A 27,184-nucleotide genomic window follows, 5' to 3' on the forward strand; every position below is an offset into this window, starting at 1 on the left:
GTCAGACTTTCCCGACTTGTGTCGAGAATCTATACGATTAAAACAGCAAATCGAATCCTTTGTTTGGCTATGGTGGGTTTGTATTATACATGTAGCTTAGTTATATCTGCAACTGCTATTTATTGAGGGTTTCAAAAACAAGAAATAGGTCGAAATTATGATCCTGGAATTTTTATTTCCATCAGGGAAAATTCTGGGAATTTTGTTCATACAATAAGCTGGGAACCTTGTTTTTTACTTTGTGCGTGTGGCCTCTTCTGAACCCGTGGCCTCTTCTGAACCCATTTAAGTAGAAATAACACGTACATGTAGTTGAGGGCCTCAATATGAGGTTTTGTATAAAATATAACACTAGGTCATAATGACTTCTGTATTAACATCAAGTAACATTAATTTCATTCCAAGACATAACATTAACATAATTTGTATGCAGCATAAAATATCACAATGCAATCTTAAAACCTAAATAAATTCATAAAATTGGTATCTACTGTACAGTACAAGGCCAATGCACATGTGAAGTATCAAGTGAACTTGTTAACATGCCAATCTATGTAGTGTTCATCTGCATCATTTTTACATTGCTGACCATGTCATTTCCAATTTCAAGTACTGGAATTTTAGTATAGTAAAAGAATAACCATTGTTTCCTAATATATATAACAGTTGTGTTGTTATTTATTAATAAAATCTTACAAACTTATGTTGCCTATTTAAACTTGTATCTGACAATGTAGAAAATAAACTAGACACTATTTGTAATGCACCAGACATACTGAACATGCACAATTATAACATTAAGCAATTTTAGCAATAGTAATATATTCTAATGACTTGTTCATGTATAATAGAGTCAAATGTGACGTTTCAAGCTGAACACTTTCCCTTAACCCTCAAAATGCTTTAATCCAGTAAATTCCTCGGGATGCTCCATAACTTGTGTCAAGTGTTTTTGTGCTGTTCGTTGCTAATGTCTAATATGCGGGGTACGGACATTAGCCCTCTTGGACATTAACCCCTAGGACATTAGCCCCTAGGACAAAAGCCCCTAGGACAAAAGCCCCTTTCAAAAAAGTGCACACTAGGACATAAGCCCCAATGTGTTTTACATGTAAAACTTTCAAAACTTTTTTTATTTAAAGTCAGCATTTTTATTCCATATTTTTAAATTTCATATGTTAATACAAACAATATATAGCTTGTACCACACGCGTACATTTTATTGTTTTTTTTTACAATTTCTTTACTATTTTTTCTTCGAACTCTATTTATTTTGCAAAAAATTTGCTATCTGACACCATCCAGAAGTCTAAAATTATCTTACAATAAGATACATAAGTAACATATTGTGTTGTTGTTGCTGTTTTTAAAAAATAACCCATTAATTCCATTCATTTAAAAAAATATGAAATTAAATACCTAAAAAATGAATGTAAAAGTAGGTAGGGGCTAATTCCTAAGGGGCTAATGTCCTAAGGGCTTTAGTCCTAGGGGCTAATAACCCAGAGGGCTAATGTCCTACACTCCTAATATGCCCCCCCCATCAAATTTTAGTTAAGACAGTTGTTTACATTCTTGGACCTATGCACTTCGTCTAGATTGCGGGGTACGGACATTAGCCCTCTAGGACAAAAGCCCCTAGGTTCAAAACTTTTTTTACATAAGCATTTTTATTCCATTGTTTAATATCTAAGAACAAACAATATATAGCTTGTACCACACACATACATTTTTGTGTATTTTTTTTAACAATTTCTTTAATATTTTTTTCTATGGACTCTATTTTGCCAACATTTTGCTATCTGGCACCATCCAAAAGTCTAAAATTACCTTATAATTAGATACATAAGTAACATAACGTGTTGTTGATGAAATCCAAGCCGTGTGGGTCTAAAACGATTAACAGTTGTAAAATGTACACATAAATATATTGACTTGCATATTTTAAGGCTCTAAATTACAATTTTACCAAGAGAATCACACTGCATTGCTTATAAACAATCAAATTGTAAGAAAGCTATATCTGTTAACCCTTTGCATGCTGGGAAATTTGTCATCTGCTAAAATGTCGTCTGCAGAATTTCTAAAATTAGCATTTTCTTCGAATTTTTTCAAAGAATACTATCAGAATAGCACACAGTTTGGATCCTGATGAGACGCCACGTTCTGTGGCGTCTCATCTGGATCCAAACGGTTTGCAAAGGCCTTCAAAATTCGGTTCCAGCACTGAAAGGGTTAAATAAGATGAACATTGAGAAAAGCACAAAAAATACTGACTTGCATATTTAACTGCCTAAAATCCACATTTTTAACAAGGAAATAAATGTTTTGTTGACCAAAGCATGCATTGAACATTGCTTTTAGCATTTTAGTGCCTGTTTATATTGACTTGCATATTTTAAGGCTATAAATGATAATTTTAAACAAGAGAATCACACTGCATTGCTTATAAACAATCAAATTGTAAGAAAGCTATATCTGTTAAATAAGATGAACATTTAGAAAATAAAGCACAAAAAATACTGACTTGCATATTTTACTGCCTAAATTCCACATTTTTAACAAGGAAATAAATATTTTCTTGACCAAAGTATGCATTAAAAATTGCTTTTAGCATTTTAGTGCCTGTTTATAAACAATAACATTAAAAGTAAGCTATATTTGTTGAATAAGATGACCATTAAGCACATAAGAATATTGAATTGCATATTTTACTGCATAAAATCCACATTTAAATATAAAAAATCACTTAGCAGGGTTGTTTTATTTTCCTTGGCAAGTAAAAGTTAGGTGCGGGCAAGTAATTTTATAATCTAGTTGTCCGCCCGGAAAAGTGCAAAAAACAAAGAGCATTTAATTAAGGTACTTTAATTAGACTTTCATTGCTGTAATCATTATGTTAAATGATCAAAAAGAAAAAAGGTTTTGAGGTGTATCATTTTGGTTTATAAAACATATGAGGTTTACAGTTGATGTGATATTTCATGTTTGGGCAAGTGGCTTTACGTTCAGGGCAAGTAGATTTTCTAAGTACTTGCCCGATAGGGCAGGTTGGTTTTTCGGTTAATGTTAAGCCCTGCTTAGCTAATCTTAAGAAAGCATAATGCTTTAAGAATTTGAGTGCCTGTCATAAATAATAATATTATAAAAACAATATTTGTTGATGAACAATTAAACAAGGGCTGTTTGTAAAACATGCATGCCCCCCATATGGGCTGTCAGTTGTAGTGGCAGCCATTGTGTAAATATGTTTTTTCGTCACTGACCTTGACCTTTGACCTAGTGACCTGAAAATAAATAGGGGTCAACTGCCAGTCATGATCGATGTACCTATGAAGTTTCATGATCCTAGGCCTAATTATTCTTGAGTTATCATCAGGAAACCATTTTACTGTTTCGAGTCACTGTGACCTTGACCTTAACCTAGTGATCTGAAAATCAATAGGGGTCATCTGCCAGTCATGACCAATGTACCTGTCAAGTTTGTGATCCTAGGAGTAAGCGTTCTTGACTTATCATCCGAAAACCATTTTACTGTTTCTCTTCACCATGACCGTGATCTTTGACCTAGTGACCTGAAAATCAATAGGGGCCATCTGTGAGTCATGATCAATGTACCTATGAAGTCTCATGATCTTTGGTCTAAGCGTTCTTGATTTATCATCCAGAAACCATCTGGTGGACGGACATATGGACATACATACATACGGACGGACTGAGCAAAACAATAAACCCCCTCTTCTTCGAAGGGGGGGGGGGGCATATCAATTAAGCACATAAGAATACTGACTTGCATATTTTATGGCCCAAAATGAACTTTACCCCAACAAAATCACTCATTTCTTACCCCGAGTATGCGAAAAACATTGCTTTCAGCATTTTAGCTCCTGTTTATAAACAATAACATTGTAAGTGACATATCTTGTTTAATTAGATGAGCATTTCCAATATTAAGCACATAAGAATACTGACTTGCATATTTTACGGCCCAAAAAAAACTTTATAACAAGAAAATCACTATTTTCTAACCCTGAAGGATGCAAAAATAAAACATTGCTTTTAGCATTGTTGTGCCTGTTTACAAACAATAACATTTTATGTGACCTATATTTGTTTAATAAGATGAGCATTTCCAAAATGAAGCACATAAGATACTGACTTGCATATTTTTCAGACAAAAATGAACAACAAAAACACTATTTTCTAACTGAAGGATACAAAAAAACATTGCTTTTAGCGTTTTTGTGCCTGTTTAAATAAAATAACATTATAAGTAAGCAATATTTGTTGAAAAAGATGAATAGTTAGAAAATTAGTCACAATATTGACTTGCATATTCTACAGCCTAACAATAACAAGGGATACAAATGTATTTATTGCATAAGATACACAGTTACAGCCTTTCTGAAGTATGCAAGAAAAAAACTATTTCAGACCTGATCGTGACCCATTACACTGTAATTCAGCTATATTTGTTATATAAAATCAACAGTCAATAATTAACACATATGAAGCCTTTCTTGCACATTTTATGAAATGAAATAGACGGAAGTACTCTTTTCTAACCCATCGTCTTTATCGTTTTTATGCCTGAACCATTTCATTTAAGCCAAGCTTTTTGATGAACATAAAGTTAACATACAAAGGAATTTTTATGCTGAAAACACATTTGTGATTTTTAAACATGAAATATGTTATAATGTTAAAAACAAGGTATTTCATAAATTTGGTTTTAGGTTGTGATCTGTACAGATTTGTACCTGGGAAGATCGATGGTACAAAGGTTGTATTGAAAAAGGATGTAAACAATATCCTTAAGGAGTTCCATGGAAGTGCCTTTGGTGGCCACAGTGGCATAAACAAGACTAGAGAGGCGATACACTTGCGTTATTGGTGGCCAGGGCTCACAGAGGACATTAAGAAATACGTAAGTATAAATCAGGAAAAAGGTGGGAATGGTAGAGGTTAAAAGTAATTAATCCTTTCTTTACTTCAAATTTCTTGATTAATGGTTATTTATTAAAATGTAAGTTTAGATTTCTTCAAACAGTCACATACACATCTTTTGAGTAAGGTGCAAAAACAATTTAAACGTAAACTTCCCTGTTGTTATACCTCTATAAAGCCTTATTATGACATGCATCTGATAATTTCCACATGCTTTTTAAATTTTGGTTTACATATTTTGGTTTTTCACTTGTGATTATATATTTATCTTTTACTTAAGATCACTGTATACGTATAAAGACACACAAAGACAATAAATTATAAATAAACAATACAATCTGTTATTTTAGGTGAGTACCTGTGAGGCTTGTCAGAAGTCTGACCCCTTAAAACCAGCCAAGAAACCCGAACTCCAGCAAATAAAGGTATTACAATACGTAAAATATTCTCTGTACAGTAAAAACAGATAAAAACATAACAATAAAGGAACAAGAGCATAGCATAACGGGCACGCTCAGCTGCGGGTGCAGTTTTGAATACATGAAAGCTTGACAGAATTTTTTTTTAAGTGACCTTGACCTTTGACCTAGTGACCCAAAATTGGGTGTGGCATTTAGAACTCATCAAGTTGCAGCTACATATGAAGTTGTCGGTTGAAGCACTTTGATTTTAGAGCTAATGTTCAGAACCTTTACAAATTGTTAAGGTTTTAGCACGACGCGGACGAAGACGGAGACAACAACACCAGGACCATATACATTCAATGAGAAAAAGGATGTTATAAATGCTATGTACAGCAATTATATAATATACATATTACAAAATAAGTAACATGAATGTACAAATTACAAGCAGTTAACATATAATGTGCTAGATATGGGACTCTGACAAATAGATTGTTCTACATCACTTTTGAAACTGCATTTTAAGGAAAAATGCGAGTCCACGATGCATAGCCATTAGTATATTTTCTTCTCATAAGTTCGGTTTGTAATAGTTCCTTAAATTCTAGGTTTCTCGCCCATTCGAGCTGGTTGGTGTAGATCTTATGGGCCCATTCCAAGAAACATCCAGTGGCAACAAGTTCATTTTTACCGCAACAGATTATTTCACCAAGTGGGTTGAAGCGTTCCCAATTCCATCTAAAACTGCAAAGGATGTCAACAAATGTTTCAGAAAACTGTTTGCAACTCATGGCGCTATGAACGCCATTCTCACTGATCAGGGCCGAGAATTTGTAAATGAGGTAAAGTGCACATTTATTATTTTACTTGGTAGTTAAAGCATTAATCATTACAGCAGATTTCTATCAAACGTCACAAGGAAATATAAAAACCATTTGCAATATAAGTAAACCAGCAATGTCCCTTCTCCCATAACAATGTATTTGAACACGAAAAACTATGTCCCTTGCAAACTAGATTGTCTTTTTACAAGCCTTTTTATATGACTCATAATGTTGACAAATAACAATCACACTTTCCCAACCTTGGCCTATCAAAGCTAGGAGCACTTTAATTGTATAAGGAATACATTTTTAGTTTGAATGAAATTCCTTAAGTCATCCCCTAGGAACTATGTTAAACAAAAGGCCTCAATATTTCATATTAAGTGTTCAATGGACCAATATATTAACCAATTTACTATAGTTAAACTAGTTAGTAATATTTGCCTGAATTGTAATTTGGATAAGAGAAATACATCCATCAAGCCATTCCTGTGCAATCAGCTTACCAAAATAATTAACTAAGTTTGGATGCTGACGCTGGCACAAACACAAGAAAGAGATAAATAGCTTACCTTTTTTCAATAGTTGAGCTAAAAACAGACAAAAATAATATGCGAATGGCAAATAATTTGCATATGAGCATAATTAAATAAAATTGGAAAACAAAAACATTTGTCTTTGTAGGTGAACGAGGAACTCTGCCAAGAGTGGAATGTAAAGCATCGGATAACTTCGGCCTATCATCCACAGACCAATGGACTGGATGAAAAGACAAACCAGACCATCAAAATGTATGTAAATGACTCGACCGAGATAAAATACATATAAACTGTGACCAACTCACTGGCAAACTGATAAATAAGTTGATTATTCTGAATCACCAGTTATTGCATATTCATTAATGTATTAATTAAGTACAATACTGATAAACATTCGGCTGCGGGTGCAGTTTTGAATAAATGAAAGTTTGTCAGAAGAATATTAGAGATCAGTGACCTTGACCGTTGACCTAGTGACCCAAAAATAGGTGTGGCGTGTAGAACTCATCAAGGTGCATCTACATATGAAGTTTCAATGTTGTAGGTGGAAGCACTTTGATTTTGGTCTTTTATTAGTGCCAATGTTAAGGCTTTAGCATAAAGCTGATGGCCGACGAGCTGGTTATGACAATATATGGGGTTTTCTCCACAAACAGCCGAGCTAATAAACATCAAAATAATTTACACAAACATCCAATGGAAAAACAATATAAATTGTTCAACCTAAAACATGTTGTTTTCATTATATATAACTAAATGAATTGTGAACAGGTATTTGAAAAATCTTTTTAGTGTGCTGAGAGAAATGGTCAATGAGAATCAAAACAACTGGTGTGAATACCTTGATGGAGCTATGTTTGCCCAGCGCACCAAACGGCACTCCAGCACCAAGTTCACACCCTTCTTCCTTTTGTACGGGAGAGAGGCGGTTTACCCAAGTCAGCTTCCGCCAGCGTTCACTGGAGCAGTATGTTATACAATTGTTATTAAGAACAGAGGATTTATAGAATACAATTAAATTACATATACATGGCATACACATGTTATTTGGTATTAAATGAATCAATAAATTAAATGCCAGAATTGAGTAGTATATAAGTGTGAAAATAATACTGAGCAATTGAGATACTTCATTAAAATTATCCCAATTACATGAACATTAAGCTAAATGACCTCAATTTGTAAAGCGTTATCCAATGTTTTACATTTGATCTGTTAATGCCTGGTATACATATAGGATCTAGCATGAGTTGTCATATCTTACTATATTTTATTAACAAGTTCAGGAATTTTGTAAGTTAGCGAGCCTTTGACGCGTTTAGTAAAATATGGTATGATATGACAACGATTGTCAGATCTTTTTATCACATGTTTTTAAATAAGCAAATTAAATAAATATTACGCAAACATAACAATAAATCCCGAATGTTGTTTACATTCCGTGACGTCATTTGCTGTTGCAACGTCATTCATAACAAAATGCGATTGGTCAATAAACGAAAACTAAGCCTATGAAAACGCTTATAAAGTATATTACATATGTGTAAGATAAAAATATATGTTATGGTTATATTACATGGGAAACAGGGTATGGCATGTGATAAATAAGATTTATGAAACAAGTACATGCATACAGGTCAGCAAGTGGGATCTTCAAATACTGGAGTCAACAAATAATTGTACATTTCAATCTTATTCATAATAAGTGTAATATCCTCTTAAAAAGTGCAAGCAAATATTATGCCCAAGTACACAAACATGTGTACCATTTCTTGCCTATTGCAGATTCCTACTGTAACTCAACAAGAGGAGGAAGATATGGTAGAAAACATAACACACATAAGAAAAAGAGCAATGGATGAGGTGACCACCAACATAGACACTGCACATAGAAAGCAGCAAAAGGACTTCAAAATGAGGCAAACCAAAAAATATGTTGCTTTAAAAGAAGGCGACCGAGTGCTCCTCCTTCGTGCTAAGACAACCACCCGAAAAGGAAACCTTCAAGCTAACTATACAGGCCCTTATACAATGGATCATATACAGGGAAAGACAGCCTGCCTCCTTTCAGACGGTCAAAGGCTGAAGCAGAAGGTTTCCTTAGACCGGCTGAAACAGTATGTAGAGGCAGAAGCTGTGACATCGCCGTTAGTCGAAGGACCAACCACACAGGTTCCTGTCAAGCAACCAGATGAGAGGGAGGAATTCGTGTCCCAGACAGCAGCAGCTGGACATCTTGACCAGCTCAGCAATATTATCTTGCAGAGTGGCTTGCTCCAGCAGCTACCCTCCCAAACGCTCATAGATGAGGTAATACTAGCTTTAGCAAACCTGAAGAGCAACGATACAATACAAATATGTACATAGTAACATACAAACAACAATAATATATCGAGATACTATATATTATACCATACCATACGTTTTTTTGATACAGGAAAATTGTCTTGTTCATGTTGGCTTATTATAAAACCAGTGTCATAATTGATATTCAATTTGGATAAAAGGTTGTCTTTTTTTCTAAGACATAAATACATTCAATTTAATAGTGATTAATGAATTTAATTAATGATTAATGTTTAGAAATGACATAAACTTTGTTGTACTTTTAAGTGTAGAATAGAGGTCACATTTTCAGAAAATTGATCTCCTCAAAATTAAAATTAATTTAATATTAGTTTCAGAAACATAAGCCAATTGGTATCACTTTTGTTGATCAGTTAAACAACCCATTATTTGTTTGACTACCACAGATGGCAAGTAAATTTGAGGCCGATGTAGAAACTATTTCATCCAACATCCTACCCCATCTCAGGACCATTGATGTCAACCTGGAAACCAAAACAACTCTTTGTATGTCGCTCTCCAGTGTCTGCCTTATGGCTTTTCAAGCCAAATTGCCAGTCGTGGATGTAGCCGAGACCCTTAAGCCAAAACCGCGTCACTTGAAGACCACCACTGTGAGAAAGATGCCATACAAGAATGATCAAAGGCTCAGACTTGGCAATGAGGTTATGGATCCAATCAACATTGAAGCATTAGATGCTGGAGAATGGGTAGATGACAAGGTAAGTTCACAACAGTGAATTGGTATAAAATGTGTATCTGAATAAGAACAAATTTAAGCATTCACACGCACTTATGTATTATATTGTATTATATGTATTAAACGGACAAGTATTATCTTTAGTTTACGATTTTGCGTTTTTCAGATTAATCTCATCCAACTTTGATAATTGCATTAATTTAAAATAAATTAATTGTATAAACATGTCAGCATGACAACACTTTTTACACAATTATTGCCTTATTTGGAAGTATAAAATTTGCAATTTATTTTAATCATTTCATTACATTATTGTGTAAATAATTTTAACTTTATCAGAAAAATCAATTACAAATAGGCATCATGGCAAGTTTGGCCTTTAAACAATATTGTTGAAACATGTGTAGCAAAATAATTCAAAATATGGACAGCAATAAAAGTTATATACCAACTGTATGTTATTGACATAAAAATGGTGCTGAAACATGTGTGCAACAAAGCTACTTTTTATCGCAGGTCATCAATGCCTACCTTGGCCTTATGAAGGCAGAAGTGAATCTCACCAGTAACCATTTGTTTGTCCTGCCCTCGTATACAGCAGTACTGTGGGAAAATGGGACCCTGAACCACTGGATGTTTGAAAAGGTATTAAAACAGCATGGAGTTACATATAAATTTATACATAATTCAAGTTTTATTGTCTTTTTTCTTCACTATTCAATTTAGCCTAAATTAACAAACAAGTATTTGAAACAAAACTTCATCATTTGATACACTATATATTATAATGCTTACCCAAAGAGTCGAGACTCTCACAGTAGCTGTATGCAGTCATGGATACGAAACCTAAATGGTTAAATATTCTATTGTCAATAATTTTTTTTACTAAAAGCAATTTGATTCCAATTATGTAGCATAATGAAGTCTGTCATAAAATGTCTTTTGCTGGACATATTTGTAAACGTATGTTTTGAACCGTTCAAGTATAATTACAGGAACTGCCAACGTAACATGTGATAAAAATGTTTCTTACATCCAGGTTTCACCTCATGACCTTGCACAGAAAGCTAACTGAAACAAAATACAAAGCAATCATTAATATATGTAAGCAAAGAACGTTTATGAAACACAAATAACAAAACACAAAAGAAAGATTATGATTTATTCACTGTTAACAGTTTCTAAATTTTTCACAAGTTTAAATGTCAGTATATAGAGCATTGCCATTTCTATACTCTAGAAATACCTTCTTGGAATAACTTCAAGTAGCCGTTACTAACACATATCCAATCTGATCATGAGCACATGTCTCTCATACATGATACATTATAAATTCTATGTCCAACAGACATCAATGCCCCTGCAATATGTTATTGTACACAGAAGCATATATGTACCTATGTTACACATATTGACTATTTCACAATTGTGAAATGACATTTAAGAGAGATCTGGACAATGTTGTGGCAGCATAATGTTAAATTCAGTAACCTCTTTTTATGAAGGAACACTTCTTCAACTACAAGCTTCTGCTGATGCCTATCAACAGCCATGGCAATCACTGGATCCTTCTTGTGGCAAAACCCAAGGAAAAGACAGTGTCAATCTTAGATTCATTACACCACCAAAACTTTAAGTGGCTCTGGGGGTAAGTGCAAGTCTGTTTGGGGGTAAACAAAAATAGTTGTAAGAATTGTTGTTATTTATCAAAATAAAACAAAACAACTATAAGAATTATCATCATATATTTGTATCACTAAATTATTCCAGCTTGGTTAAAAGAGAAGGAAATAAAAGAATAAAACAATAATTACTTTCTACCAGTAAGTTTTACAATTCGGAAAAAAAGGTAAGCAATTATGAAAAATACTGTTAATGAAACAAACTATAAATTCAATATGTCAAGAGACATTGAAAATATTTGAGGTGGTATGCAAACATTTACATAGATTCAATAGTATGCATATTCTAAGTGGAAAAAGGGCCATAATTCTTACAAAGTGTTTCAAACAGTTGTTTTAACCTTTAATGTAGAATTATCAATGATATGCATATTCAAAAAGGACAAAGGGCTGTAATTCTTACAAAATCCTTGATACAGTTGCCTTCTCTTGTTTATAGATTGGCGTATGAGTGATGACTCTAATGTGTTTTGTTTTTTACTGCAGCCAATTCTTTGATCTAAGAAACAAAGCTGCCAATGTTAAGGAGCAACTTGGTCCTTGGACATACAGTCCCATGCAGAGTAACAAGCAAAAGGACAGCAACTCTTGCGGAGTATTCACATTAATGGTATGTTCATGAATATCAAAATAAGCTGCCTTTTCGACATAAATAGAATAAAATAAACAGGCCCCAATTACAGTCATTTCAGTTAATGACAAGAAGCTGGACATTTGATGGTTGAAGTTAGTACATGGTAATGTGTAGAATACAAATTAGGTTTGACTGATTCCTATCCTTAACCAACAGGAATTTATACCTGTCTTGTTCAGGTTTTAATAAAGCAGTATGGTGGCAATTTAACGTCCATATAAAGTAGCCATGTTCAGTTTTGTTTAAAACAATTATTGGAGCCGTCAATTTTAACTGTTATTATGAACGCTATTTTTTTCCAGAATGCTGAAGCCATTGCTCTTGGGGTTCCCCATAAAATAATGCGGCAGGTTCACTGTCAAGAATACAGGAATTATCTCAGGGAACGGATTCTGCAACACAGCAAAGAAGCAGACGACACTAAGTGTGATATGCCCAATTGCAGCGTTTCATCAGGAACACAGCGATGGGTACAATGATCTGTGTGTGGCAGGTGGTACCACCTGTAGTGCTGTGGTCTGCCAGTAAGGGCAGCCCTTGAAGAGCAATATGTACATGTATGTTGCACAGCAAAGTTCTCATAGCAGTACCATTCAATGAAAAACAAGTGCCTCTACATGAAAAAACAAAACAAAAAAAGTTATAAAATGGACATGTAATGCGGGCAACAAAGAGTTGGGTGGCGCCAATGACACACCTGCCATCGAGCAGATAATATAGTTTCACATCTGTGCAGCTGGGGGACCCGTAGCTAACTTAAATGAGTTACATTAAATGTTATTAATACAAATATAGTAACCATATTGACTTTTCAGGCTGTACAGCAAAACGCCTCTTTTGGTCCCGAACTCTAACATCCCCAAAACAAAATAAATGAATATTTAAACCACTAAAAATTTTCTTTTAATTGTTATTGATCGTGGCCTAGTACCGTTACCAGAAATATTAATACAAATAGCTGAGTTACAGAGCTGAAACCAAAATTGCCGACAGACAGACACAATGACAATAGTTTGAAAAAAACCTTTTTGGGGCAATATAAATAAATCTGTAACTAAACAACCATTTCAAACTAATGCTTACATAATGCCTACACAAAACATACAATCTGATGCAAAAACAGTTTAATATAATTATATCTATTTGAAATAAAATTTGAACAGGTCAATTGAATGAGTGACATCATCAATTCATGCATTGAAATCAGTATTTCAATAAAATGTTTAACATGTAACGATTGTTATACATCAGATGCATCCATCAATACCTGCACAGGTCTAGAATTAATAAGACTATATATTTAAACACAATCAGACAGGTTGCTTTATTTCATTGTATGAACTTAACAATTTTTGTGAATGACGAAACGTATTATGAAAAATATAAAAGTATTACGATATTAATAAACATTATGAGGAACATGTACCTAAAATTTGGATTAATGCTTTTAAGTAATATGGATTTACATCATATTAGTTCAACCTAATTCTCCCATCCTAAGTCAGTATCCTACTTATAGCATATGGTAAATTACTACTCTGTAATCCTGCAAAATTAAGTCGCCGGTCGTTGAGGTTACGATGTCCACCCAGTGACTAGGCTCAGGGGTTTTTCAGCACTGTCTACGCCTCCAGAAAACGGATGCACTCCTAAAGCAAACAGACCTGATCCCAAACCGAAATTATTAAAAAAATTATCCCAATTTCCAACAAAAAAAATGTTTGTGTTTTTTTTCAAGAATGAAGTGTCTTAAAACTTGTGTGACTAAGCAGTGTTTGATTTGGTCAAAATATCTGCTATGAGGTTTTGACTGTTCAGTTCTTATCTCAGAGTGTAACTGTAACTGAAAAACAAAACTGCAGTACTTGAATAAACGTTGAACATGCCCAATATTGCATCTGTTTATATAAAGAAGACAAAATAAAAAATAAAAACACATTTATTTGTTCAACCGCTGAATTATTTAAGCATGATAAATTCACAATTTTTTCCCAAATGAGCCATTTCATCGACGCAAAAATTCCCAAAATGACCAATTTTGTCGATAAAAAATTCCCAATTTGGTCAGACTCCTTTTCCCAAAATAGCCAGAAAAAGCCCTGCTAGAAGGTAACAGGTTCAATCCACAATGTGGGCACGTTCTTTAGATCTCCCCATAGACAACAAGTACTGGTCATAGTCTCAAGAAACGGACTTGACAGCATTTTTAATAAACCTATGGCTTTCTATGCAACTGAGCTAAAATAAATTGGTTTAAACTAATTCTGCAATGTTAACCTTTAAACAGTAATAATACAAAGGAAAACCTGTTGTTCCGGGCAGAAAGTGGGTGGATGTGTGATCACTTGTTTCATTATTTCCACTGTTAGGTGTGCAGGTCAACCGTGTTCAGCTTGTATGACCTGGGTGCACTTGAAGGGGGACAGTAGCCTGCGCACTGCGAACTAGAACAAGATGAAATAGACTTTCCTGACATATTTTTTTGTTGAAAGTGTTTTTTTATGAATTTCAAACTATAATATTCCTATATTTTGCCATATATTCGTACATAAATGCATTGCTTGGACAATTTTTATTACTTTGATTAGTTTGTAAAATTATTTGGTATTTCTTAGATGATTTTAGTGCATAAATTTATGCAAGACATGGCTTATGTAGGAAGATAGTCAGACAATTTTGTATTTTAGAAATTCAGAGTATAATATTATAACCAAACTTTTTTTACCTAATAATTAGTTTGTAAATTTACGCAGTGCTAGGGAAATTTTTGTTTACTACTTCAAATAGTCTGTAAAGTTGCCAGGGTTTTATATTGATTTAAGTGCGTAAAGTTACGCAGAGCTTAACTTATGCTTTGAACAATTGTGTTTGTTTGAAAAGTTGGTAAAAATATCAGGTATTTTGTAGTTGCTAGTATTTTGCAGATTTTCATTGTTATTTATGCAGAGCTTGGCTTATGTAGAAAAATAGTTAGAACAAGACTATTGTAAGGAAATATTAGTCCCCTACCGGCTCCACCATTGTCAGAAATTCCACCATTTTCAGATTTAAAAATATATATATTTGTTGCCATAGCAACCAGAATTTTATGATGTAGGAACAACATGAAATGACATGCATAATGTCCATACTGCCATCTATCCATGTTTCAAGTTTCATGGAAAATTATAAAGAACTTTAAAAGTTATCGCAGGATCCAGAAAACCACCATTTCAGCAGTATGTTTAGTCTATTTGTTGCCATAGCAACTATAATTTTTGACGTAGGAACGAAATGAAATGACGTGCATAATGTCAATATTGACATCTATCCATGTTCCAAGTTTCATGAAAAAAATATTAAGAACTTGTAAAGTTATCGCAGGATCCAGAAAAGTGTGACGGACGGACGGACTGACAGACGGACTGACAGACGGAGCGCAAACCATAAGTCCCCTCCGGTGAAACCGGTAGGAGACTAAAAATGTTGTATTTGTAAAATGCAAAGTATAACTCTACTGTTTTGTTTTACCATGAAGTTGTTCGTAAATTTACGCAGTGCTTGGGACAATTTTTGTTTACAACTTCAAATAGTCTGTAAAATTGCCAGGGTTTGATATTGATTTAAGTGCGTAAATTTACGCAGAGCTTGGCTTATGTAGAAGAGTTCTTTGGACAATTTTGTTTGCTTGAAAAGTTGGTAAAAATATCAGGTATTTTGATGTAGATTTTAAGTGCGTACATTTACGCAGAGCTTGGCTTGTGTAGTGTCGTGTCCCCCAGATACCGGGAGTACCTCTTGTCGCTAATTAGCTCTTCGCTTCTTTTCGATAGTTGGTTATCTTTTCTGTCGATTGTTTGCCTCGTGTATTTTTTACGTCAGCCATGTTTGAACAAAATATTGTTCCATCAATTTTAATATAAATGCAGCGTTATGGAGGTTGCATGGTGTAAGTCATTGAAGTATTTAATTATTTCTTGATGTAATCGTTACTTTAGCAGTAATACTTTCGTGTTTAACTCTCTAAACTTCGGTTTTTATAGATTTCTGGATTAGTACCCAAAATTGTTCGTACTTGTGCTCATTTCGTATTTTAACCTTTAGAGCTTAAATTCTTCATTTATATAACTATTTTTATAGTTTTCTGAATCTTTAATAGTCCAGTTCCTGAATGCAACTGCAGTATTTGTACTTTTGGAGTCAATATGTGTTTATACGTCAATGTCTAATAGTAATATAGCTTATTTAGTTTCTTTGTTTATTTTCAGTATTTACCGCATGTAATACCATCTTACATCATCGTCATTGTGGAAAATAAATCGCATAAAGGACTTTGTGTAGTTTTCCGGTGGTATTAAATGGTTCTACTTGCTGGCCTTATCCTTGTTCCAGTACAGTAAATAACCTACAGCTTATAACGTTTGCATGGAAACAAGAAAGTTGAGACAACAAACATATAAAGCCATGGAGTTGTATCATCAACGCAGCGGCGAACTGACCAATCAGTACAAATATCATGTTAGTGGACTAGAAGAATTTATCTTGTCAGACTTTCATTTATCGGCAAGCAGTTCCATAACCAATTTAAATAGTTATAGGGACGATTGTGACAAATTGTTCAAAAATGTTCAAGTCGCTTATGCGACTCTTTTCAAATATTTGGACGGGGTAAAAACAACTGAAAGCCAAACCTTATCAACATGGCTTGAAAATTCATTTGTACAAGTAGAGGCTAGAGTAAGTGACTGCCTTAAGTATATAAGGGCGCTCAAGGACCAGAAACTGGAAACAATGAGCAATAGTGATAAATCTTCGTCACCTAGCCTGGCCTTATCGAAGGCCGCCCAGGCAAAGGCTGCCAAAATTAGACTTGAATTTGTCGAAAAGGAGATCGAACTGATGAAAAAGCAGGCGAACATTAATGCTGATCTCGAGCTCTTAAAATATCAAAGGGAAGCAGCAGCATTGGCTACTGAAGCTGAGGAGCTAGCAAATCCATCTAGTACGTCAAAGAATGGATCGGTTATAGGCGATTTTCTACCAGCAGAGGACTCTGTTGCAAAGGTAAACCGCTTTATAGCAGCCAATCAGACTGAATCAAATTCCATATTAAAGCAAGAAAAACCTGTAAATGAATCGAGTGTTACAGCACAATTTCTCCTAAGGAAAGACCTTATTCTGTCAAGACTTACAAACTTTAATGACACATGTGCAAACTATCAAGCATGGAAATCTAGCTTCCAGTCCGTCAGCAAGGAAATGGTCATAAACAGCAGTGAAGAAATAGATCTACTCATCAAATATCTGGGTCCCAGTTCTAGGAAGCACGCAATAAGCCTAAGAACAGCTTATCTTCATGATACAGATGAAGCGTTGAATCAGATCTGGCGGAGGTTGGACGAAAGATTTGGCTCACCAGAAAGTGTGCTGAATTCTTTGTCAAATCGTCTGCAAGCTTTTCCTTGTTTGACAAATAAAGATAGAGCTAAACTCTATGACTTAGCGGACATCTTACAAGAGATCGAGGGGTTGATGACTAACCCCAAATACAACAAAACATTATCGTACTTTGATTCTTCGATAGGTGTAAATCCTGTGGTGGGCAAGTTGCCCCACAGTCTTCAGCAGAAATGGATAACCCATGCATCTCACTACAAGGAACTTCATGGAGTGCCATTCCCACCGTTCGGTATATTTACAAGCTTCGTGAAAAAGCACAGCGTAATATACAACGACCCTAGTTTCTTTTATGAAACCCAGCCAACAAAAGGTTCCAGTACTTGTGTGGACAAAGGGATCACAATTCATCGTCTTCGAAACCAGCATACAGCGGTCATATTGCAGCAGCAAAAACCGGAGTTCATCGTGATCAGAAATCTAATGTGTCTAGTGTATCTAGTAATCAGTGTTTAATCCACAACGGAGCTCCTCATTCTCTAGCGGAATGCAGAAATTTTAAATGTAAGACGGAGGAGGAGAAGAAGTATTTTCTTTATGAAAACAAGTTGTGCTTTCGGTGCTATTCTGGAGATCATCAAGCTCGCGATTGTAAAGTTTCTAATACCCAGAAACCCATAGACCCTCATGGTGGGGAGAAACAGCAATCATCTACCTGGAGAAGTGATGGACAACAGATCAAAAGATCTTCAGAACAGAAACAGAACATTGATAACAAATGTACTGAAATTTGCGGTGAAAATGTTGTTGGTAAATCTTGTGCAAAAATTATGCTTGTCAATGTATATGTCAAAGATAACCCAGATAACTGTGTTCAGTGTTATGCTACCATTGATGATCAAAGTAATAGATGTCTAGCAAAGCCAGAATTATTTCATCTTTTAAATGTAACTGGCAAGTCTGTTGAGTATACAATGTCGTCATGTAATGGTGTTTCTGTTAAATCTGGTAGAGAATCAGACAATTTGGTTGTTGAATGCATTGATAAAAGTGTACATTTTGATCTCCCTACTGTGTTAGAATGTCATGATATACCAAGTAACAGGAATGAGATTCCTACACCTAGTGTGGCAGCCAATCACCCACATTTGTCAGATATAGTGCCATTAATCCCAGAGATAGATAGCAATTCAAAAATCTTGTTGTTGCTTGGCCGTGACATCCCAGATGTACATCATGTCATGGATCAACGTTTAGGTCCGAAAGGTTCCCCGTTTGCACAACTCTTGCCTCTTGGTTGGGTTGTAGTAGGTGAGGTCTGTTTAGGCAGTACACACATAATCCCAGATGTGAATGTTATGAAGACCTTTGTTGTGGGTGACGGGCGAGCTTCACTTTTGCCACCGTGTCCTAGCAAAATCCATGTGTCTGAGTCAAAGGAAATGGGTAAAGTGGCATATGATTATGGCTGCAATTCAACCTATGTTATAGACAATGGTAGATATACTTTGTTCAAACCATGTAATGATGTATTAAACCTTGATCACATGTCATCACAGATGACATATGATTATGTGTTCACGTCTACTGTCCGTGACGATAAGGAATCGTTGTCTATAGATGATAGAGATTTTTTGGCCATCATGAATGATGAGCTCGTCCTTGATTCTAAGAATAGGTGGTCTGCCCCCTTCCTTTTAGGTCATCCCGTCCTAAACTCCCAAATAACAAAGCACAGGCTCTCCAAAGAGCAAAAAGTCTCCAAGCTAATTTGAGTAAGAACCCAGTCAAGAGACAGCATTTCGTTGAATTCATGGGTGAATTACTTGCTAATGGCCATGCAGAAATTGCTCCAAAGTTACAGGATAATTCCGAATGCTGGTACTTTCCCATTTTTGGGGTATATCATCCAAAGAAATCCAAAATCCGTGTTGTCTTCGACTCATCTGTTTGGTATGATGGCGTATCATTGAATTCTGTATTACTCAAAGGCCCAGATCTCACCAACAGCCTTCTTGGTGTATTGCTTAGGTTTAGGCGCGAGTTAGTTGCAGTTTCGGTAGATATAGAACAAATGTTCTATTGTTTTGGAGTTCACGAGAGTGATCGAGATTATCTCCGCTTTCTTTGGCATGAAGATAACGATGTCTCAAAGCCACTTGTAGAGTATCGTATGTCCAAACACGTGTTTGGTAACAGCCCATCTCCAGCTATAGCTAGTTACGCTTTAAGAAAGTCTGTTGAGAAATCGAATGACGATGTTAGGCAGTTTGTTCATAATGATTTTTATGTAGACGATGGGCTTACCTCATGTTCTACTGTCCACCAGGCCGTGGATTTGCTCCAACGTACACAAGCATGTTTGTCCGAAACAGGAATTCGTCTTCATAAAATTATTTCAAATAAACCTGACGTTATGAAAGGTTTTCCCAAGGAAGACTTAGCGGTGGATTTGAACCAAGTTGACTTTGAGCTTGAAAGCCTTCCCGTACAACGTAGTCTAGGACTTGAGTGGGATTTGAACTCGGACTGTTTTCTGTTCAGGTATCATGTACAGAATAAGCCATTGACCAAAAGAAGTGTCTTGTCCATCATAAATAGTGTGTTTGACCCCATTGGCTTTTTAGCTCCTGTTATTATATTGGGTAGATTGATACTTAGAGATGTCATGTCTAGTGGTGTAGACTGGGACGAACCGTTACCTTCTGAGTTTGAGACAAGGTGGCAGCGTTGGTTAGAAAGTCTGAAAGATTTGGAATGTATCAAAGTCCCAAGGTCTCTTTTCAACATATCTCTGTCGGAGATGCACCAATTAGAATTACACCTGTTTTCTGACGCTTCGGAAAAAGCCATTGCAGCGGTAGCTTACATTGTTGGTTATTCAGATAGTAATACCAAGCACGCTAGTTTTGTTATGGGTAAAAGCAAAGTAGCTCCCTCCAAGGGACACACAATATCACGCTTAGAGCTCTGTGCCGCCGTATTAGTGACTGAGCTATTTTCGATAGTCGTAGAGAACTTGCATGTAGAGTTTACCCAGGTAGTGTTTTATACAGATAGTAAAGTTGTACTAGGGTACATAAACAACCAGTCTCGTAGATTCTATACATATGTAAGCAATAGAGTACAGAAGATTAGACTCGTAAGTACTCCTAAACAGTGGAGATACATTTGTTCAGAGAAAAATCCCGCAGATATAGGTACAAGAGGTAGTTGCCCTCAACAGTTGAAAGATAGTATGTGGTTGTTAGCTCCATCTTTCCTGCAGGAGCTTACTGAGCCGTTACCAGAGTTTTATCCATTAGTTGATCCTCAGTCAGATAGTGAAGTGCGTAATGTAGTTGCCATGGTAACTTGTGCAGAGAAAAATTCACATTTAGGTACGAGCCGTTTCGAACACTTTTCCTCATGGGAAAGGTTGGTGTTTGCTATGGGTGTATTGATGCACATTGTCCTATCAATCAAAGGAGCTGTGAAGTGTAAAGATTGGCATGTATGCTTAGAGTCTCGGTCTTTAGAAACTAAGTCTAGAGCAAAGACATTAATCCTTAAAGAGGTTCAGTATGACAATTTTAGAGTAGAAATAGAAGCTTTGTGTTCAAAGAATCCTCTTAGCAAGGGAAATCCCCTATTGTCCTTGGATCCTTTCCTTGATGATGTAGGTTTGCTTAGAGTAGGTGGTCGCCTTAGTCAAAGTAATTTGTCCGTAGAGGAGAAACATCCCATTATATTGCCTAGAAATCATCATGTGACTAAACTACTCATTAGACACTGTCACGAATCCGTGTATCATCAAGGGCGCTTGTTTACTGAAGGTGCAATTAGACAGTCGGGCTATTGGATCTTAGGGGGGAAACGCATTTTATCTTCTCTAATATTTAACTGTGTGACATGTAGGAAATTTAGGGGAAAGTTTGAGACTCAAAAAATGTCGGACTTGCCGACAGATAGAACAGAGCAAACGTATGCTTTCTCTTATGTAGGGGTAGACATATTCGGCCCATGGCAAGTTGTTTCTCGTAAAACTCGCAGTTCACAGGCTTGTTCTAAGCGCTGGGCAGTTCTGTTTACGTTCCTCACAATTCGAGCAGTACACATTGAAGTAGTCGATGAAATGCCTTCATCAGCATTTATAAACGCCCTTAGACGTTTTATTGCAATTCGTGGTCCTGTAAAAGTGTTCAGGTCTGATTGCGGTACAAATTTTGTGGGTGCTACCGCTCATATTGGCGTCGATGCTATCAATGTTGAAGATGAACAAATGAAAGGTTATCTCCATAGGTCTGGCACTGTGTGGATTTTCAACGCCCCCCACAGCTCACACATGGGAGGGGCCTGGGAAAGGATGATTGGGGTCTGTAGACGTATACTAGAATCTATGCTTTCTAATGTGCATAACCTTACTCATGATGTCTTAGTTACTCTTATGGCCGAGGTTAGTGCGATCGTGAATGCACGTCCAATTGTACCTGTGTCCTCAGACCCAGAATGCCCTCAAGTTTTGAGTCCATCAGCTCTACTGAACTTGAAACTAGATCCTGATAAACAGCCTGTTGATCACCAATCCATTAAAAACCTATACAAAGATCAATGGAAACGTGTCCAGTACCTTGCAGGGGAATTTTGGTTACGTTGGAGAAAAGAGTTTCTCCAGTCCCTTCAAGCCAGATCTAAGTGGCATGCAGATCGAGCCCCACTAAAGCTTAATGATGCAGTTCTGCTCAAAGATTATGAAGTACCTCGCAATCATTGGCCTTTAGGAAGAGTGAGCAAATTGTTTCCAAGTACTGATGAGAAAATTCGCAAAATTGAAGTTTGTGTAATCAAAGACGATAAACCAGTCTATTTTGTTAGACCAGTCATAGAAACAGTGTTGTTAGTAAGGCACGAATGTTGATGTGGTGATCAGTGTTTATATCGATATAATTGACTGATGTGAAACTTTTAAGAAGCCATTCAGATGGAACGTTATTTGTGCGTTTAAAGTGGTGGAACGTTATTTGTGCTCTAAAAGTGTTACAGTTTGAATAGTGAGTTTATCATAAGTCGGCCGTTTAATTGTATTCCAGTGTCCATGTTTTGAAACGTCTTGTTAAGAAATACTTGCAATATGCAGTAATTTGTTCATAAGTACTAAATTAGCGTAATATTTGTAACTTGTTTCGAATTTTTCTACTAGTAAATTGTTCATGTATATCACATATTTTGTGTTAAGTCTTTTTAAATTTAATTGCCTTTTGTGGTTCTGTATTTGATTTTATCTAAGGGCCCTAGATATTTTTGAGTCCAGAACTTCATAAGACTTCGCAAAACGGAATTTTCAACTTTTGAATTTAATTCTGCTGATTGTTATATTTTTGTTGTTGATACATTTGTATAATAATTTTAATGTAATATCTTTAAAGATATTAGATGGGGAGTGTCGTGTCCCCCAGATACCGGGAGTACCTCTTGTCGCTAATTAGCTCTTCGCTTCTTTTCGATAGTTCGTTATCTTTTCTGTCGATTGTTTGCCTCGTGTATTTTTTACGTCAGCCATGTTTGAACAAAATATTGTTCCATCAATTTTAATATAAATGCAGCGTTATGGAGGTTGCATGGTGTAAGTCATTGAAGTATTTAATTATTTCTTGATGTAATCGTTACTTTAGCAGTAATACTTTCGTGTTTAACTCTCTAAACTTCGGTTTTTATAGATTTCTGGATTAGTACCCAAAATTGTTCGTACTTGTGCTCATTTCGTATTTTAACCTTTAGAGCTTAAATTCTTCATTTATATAACTATTTTATAGTTTTCTGAATCTTTAATAGTCCAGTTCCTGAATGCAACTGCAGTATTTGTACTTTTGGAGTCAATATGTGTTTATACGTCAATGTCTAATAGTAATATAGCTTATTTAGTTTCTTTGTTTATTTTCAGTATTTACCGCATGTAATACCATCTTACATCATCGTATGTCATTGTGGAAAATAAATCGCATAAAGGACTTTGTGTAGTTTTCCGGTGGTATTAAATGGTTCTACTTGCTGGCCTTATCCTTGTTCCAGTACATGTAGAAAGATAGTTAGCTGACCTCTTTACAATAAACAAGAGGGCCTGAAAGGCCCAAGGTATCCCCCGCAACATATGCTTTGTTTGAGGATGGATGCAAATTGGACGGATGAACATAATGATAGATGGACGGACGGAGGACAATAACACAAAACTAAGACAAAGGAAGATTCTTAAGCCTTCACAATTTATTAAAAAGCATTTTTTCAAGATACAAAGGGCCATGAGTCTGTTTTAACATATGGTGTACAATGCCATTTGGCGTGCATCATCCTCTTATGCATATATATACTCATACCAAGTTTAAATGAAATCCGCCAAAGCACTTCCAAGATATGGCTCCGGACACAAAAGTGCCTATAGTAAAAAGCATTTTTTCAAGATACAAAGGGCCATAAGTCTGTTTTTAACAGATGGTGTACAATGCCATTTGGCGTGCATCATCCTCTTATGCATATTTATACTCATACCAAGTTTCAATGAAATCTGCCAATGAACTTCCAAGATATGTCTCCGGACACTAAAAAGTATTTTTTCAAGATACAAAGGGCCATAAGTCTGTTTTTAACAGATGGTGTACAATGCCATTTGGCGTGCATCATCCTCTTATGCATATATATACTCATACCAAGTTTAAATGAAATCCACCAAAGAACTTCCAAGATATGGCTCCGGACACAAAAGTGCCGGACGGACGGACGGACGGACGGACAACGCCAAAACAATATCCCTCCGCCTCTGGCGGGGGATAATTACGAACTGCTTTTGCAATAAATTAGTTCGTAAATTTACGCACTGCCACTGGAGAAATTGCCAGGGTTTTTATTTGATTTAAGCGCGTTAATTTATGAAGAGCGTGACTTATGCAGAAAGATCATATATTTTAGTTAAAAGTGTTGTATATTTGAATTTCAAACAATAATGTTGCTATCTTTTGCCATAAATTGGTTTATTAATTTATGCAGTGCTTGAGACAATTTTCTGTTTACAACTATAAATAGCCTGTAAATTTGCAAGGGTTTTATATTGATTTAAGTGCGTAAATTTATGTTAAAAGATACTTCCCAAAAATACTTTATTAGTGAAATTCAAACTACCACACCACCTTTTTTATAAATGTAATAGTTCGTAAATTTACGCAGTGCTTGGGACAGCTTTTGCATAGTTCTTAGATTTCTTTGTTAAAATGATAAGGGTTTTATGATGATTTAAGTGAGTAAATTTATGCAGTGCTTGCATAAATCGACAACTATATTTTGAAAAGTTTGTCGCAATGAAATTTATGGGCAATAAAATATGAAATAAATCACTTTTTTTTCATTTTGCAACAAAAAAATGGAACATTGGGAGATATTTCCATATAAAATGCCAGTGCGTTAATAACCTTGACTTGCATATTTTACGCCCTTATTGCCTGATTTAAATAACATATGGTACATTTTCTACCACACATAATGCAACAAACTTTGTCTTAAGGCTTGTCAGGATTGATTGTGAGCAATTACATTATAATTAAGCTTTTTTGTTAAATAAGATTAATGTTGGGTAGTATTAAACACTTAAGAAGCCTGACTTGCATATTTTACGGTCGAAAATTCACCTTAAAACAAGAAAATAGCTCACATAAACATTTCTGCATGCTTTATTTTACCAATTTAAAAACACACGACGCTATTTATACAAACACATATCAAGTGTGGCGAAAAATCAATAATTCCTAAAACTCAAATTGGAGCTCAATTTGAAAGTCTATCGGTATGTCCGAAAAGAGTTATGTCCGAAAATTAGTCTTACCCGCATGACAATGTTTTTTTTGCCCAATCTTGAAGAAACGAACGTCGGCCCATTCACACTCTTTATTAGTGATGTTTTTCTCCAATTAAATACCAAAGTCATTGCAAAACAATATTAGACTTGCACTTTTTACGGGTCTTGCCCTTTTTACAGAGCCTAACGTAAAATTCACATGACCGGAACCGGAACTTCCAGATTTTACGGGTCTTGCATCTTTTACGCTACACCGGCATTCCATTGCGCGCAGACATATTGTTTTTGACGGGTTTTCAAGTTATAGCAAATCACGCAACAGAAAAGACAATACGATATGAACCCAGTCTACAACTTTTCGGTAATTTAAATTTACGAAAAGCGCCGTAAGGTTAGAGACCAACAAATCCCGCCGCGCTGACGCAGACGTATCGGTACGGCCAGATTTTTTCGTAAATGCGTGAAATGGATAGTAAAGTCGTTATTGTACGTCCAGTTTATAAAAAATAAATGCGTAAATCTTCATGAAAAAGGCGTATTGACGGCTTAGGCCCTTATCTGGAGCTCTGCTCACGAGTTCATTATCGAATAAAAAATTTAAAATATAGATTTATTTAAACATATGTGTATAAATGAGTAAAAACTGTTATCATTGATCTATTATTTTTTTCTATTTGCACCAATTTACTGCGGATCGTTTCTACTGTGGCGGTGAAGAATCAGCGTTAGGGTCGCTTATGTCATTAATTTGATCAGTTTGGAAGCGTTTGTTGTAAAAATCTAAAATATATGTTTATTTATTTATATGTATCACTTTCATTTGATGAATAATGTTTTGCATATTTTGTTCTATTTTCAGGGAATGCAGGGTAACCGAACGTTATTCTTCAACATCTGTACCAGTAATTTTTCAAAAATAAAGCACCTATTTGTTTCAGTGTTTAAAGAAAACATGGTATCTAATTACCAGCATGCCACATTAATAATACCACCATAATAATTGTTGCAAAAAGCATTCGTCAAATTCCGTAAATATGTTGTTATTACATCATTTGCCTATATTAAAGCCATTAAACATTGTGTTGTTTTGCTGAAAAAAACGAGTATATCAACATGCATTTAGCGTTCGCAGAGTTCAGTAAATTTGATGATGATGTATGATGTGCATTCATTTCTCTGGGGTTTTCACGCCCTAAACAAAAAAAACTCAACTATCGATTATTTATTGTGTACTGTCCAGCAGGTGATAGTGTTTGTTCTAGTGTCTAATTGGCATCTTTGTACGTGTACAAACTGTGAAAACATGTTACAATCACAGAAACAACAGGATGGCGCTGCCAATAAGTGCGATAATGGATCAAAGGGCATTGACAAAAAATAACAGTTTGCATATATTTGTCAGCGTTTCATACATGCCATAATTTTTCAAACCAATTCCGGGACATTGAGTTAAATTGTCCGGGACTTTTGCCGTGTTTTCCGGGACATGTATAAAATTTAGCGATGTTATAGACATATGCATTTTGGTACGTTTTTTTTTTTGTTTCGCATCGTTCAATTGCAAAAGTTCGAAAGCCTATCTAAATACACTTGATCTATTAACGTCAAATTAAACAGTACTACTTCCGTTACTAGTTACAAGCCACATGTTTTCAGTGTAAGCGTTCTAAACATAGATGGTGACGTCACGGTGTTATTGTTATTAAGACCGGTGTGTAACGCGTAGTTGTTGATACGCGTTTATTAATTTATAACATACCCTTTTTGCTTCTAGATATGCAACAAACTCAGTCGTCCACTTGTCTTGAAACGTACATACGCGTTTCACTTTTTTGCTGCTGGGACAAGTGGACGAATCTGCTGGGCGTTTTGACATGGCGAATGCAATTCAAATTCACTTATTATTTTTAAAC

At 35.4% G+C, this 27,184-nt stretch overlaps 2 long non-coding RNA genes across 3 annotated transcripts; both read right to left on the reverse strand.

The window, feature by feature from the left end:
* Nucleotides 1-5,927: 5,927 nt before the first annotated feature.
* Nucleotides 5,928-25,518, reverse strand: LOC127881264 (uncharacterized). 2 transcript variants are annotated; one of them, XR_008049988.1, is made up of 4 exons: nucleotides 25,299-25,518; nucleotides 7,556-7,673; nucleotides 6,748-6,765; nucleotides 5,928-6,095 (listed from the first exon to the last, which is right to left on the reverse strand). It is a non-coding gene; the product is annotated as an uncharacterized LOC127881264 (long non-coding RNA). The 2 variants fall into 2 exon arrangements; XR_008049987.1 differs by lacking the exon at nucleotides 25,299-25,518 and having other exon boundaries at nucleotides 7,556-7,950.
* LOC127881265 (uncharacterized) lies at nucleotides 8,589-10,383 on the reverse strand. Its single transcript, XR_008049989.1, has 3 exons — nucleotides 10,292-10,383; nucleotides 9,546-9,672; nucleotides 8,589-9,045 (listed from the first exon to the last, which is right to left on the reverse strand). It is a non-coding gene; the product is annotated as an uncharacterized LOC127881265 (long non-coding RNA).
* Nucleotides 25,519-27,184: the final 1,666 nt, after the last annotated feature.

This window comes from Dreissena polymorpha, chromosome 5, assembly GCF_020536995.1.
Source record: "Dreissena polymorpha isolate Duluth1 chromosome 5, UMN_Dpol_1.0, whole genome shotgun sequence".
NCBI classification, from domain to species: domain Eukaryota; kingdom Metazoa; phylum Mollusca; class Bivalvia; order Myida; family Dreissenidae; genus Dreissena; species Dreissena polymorpha.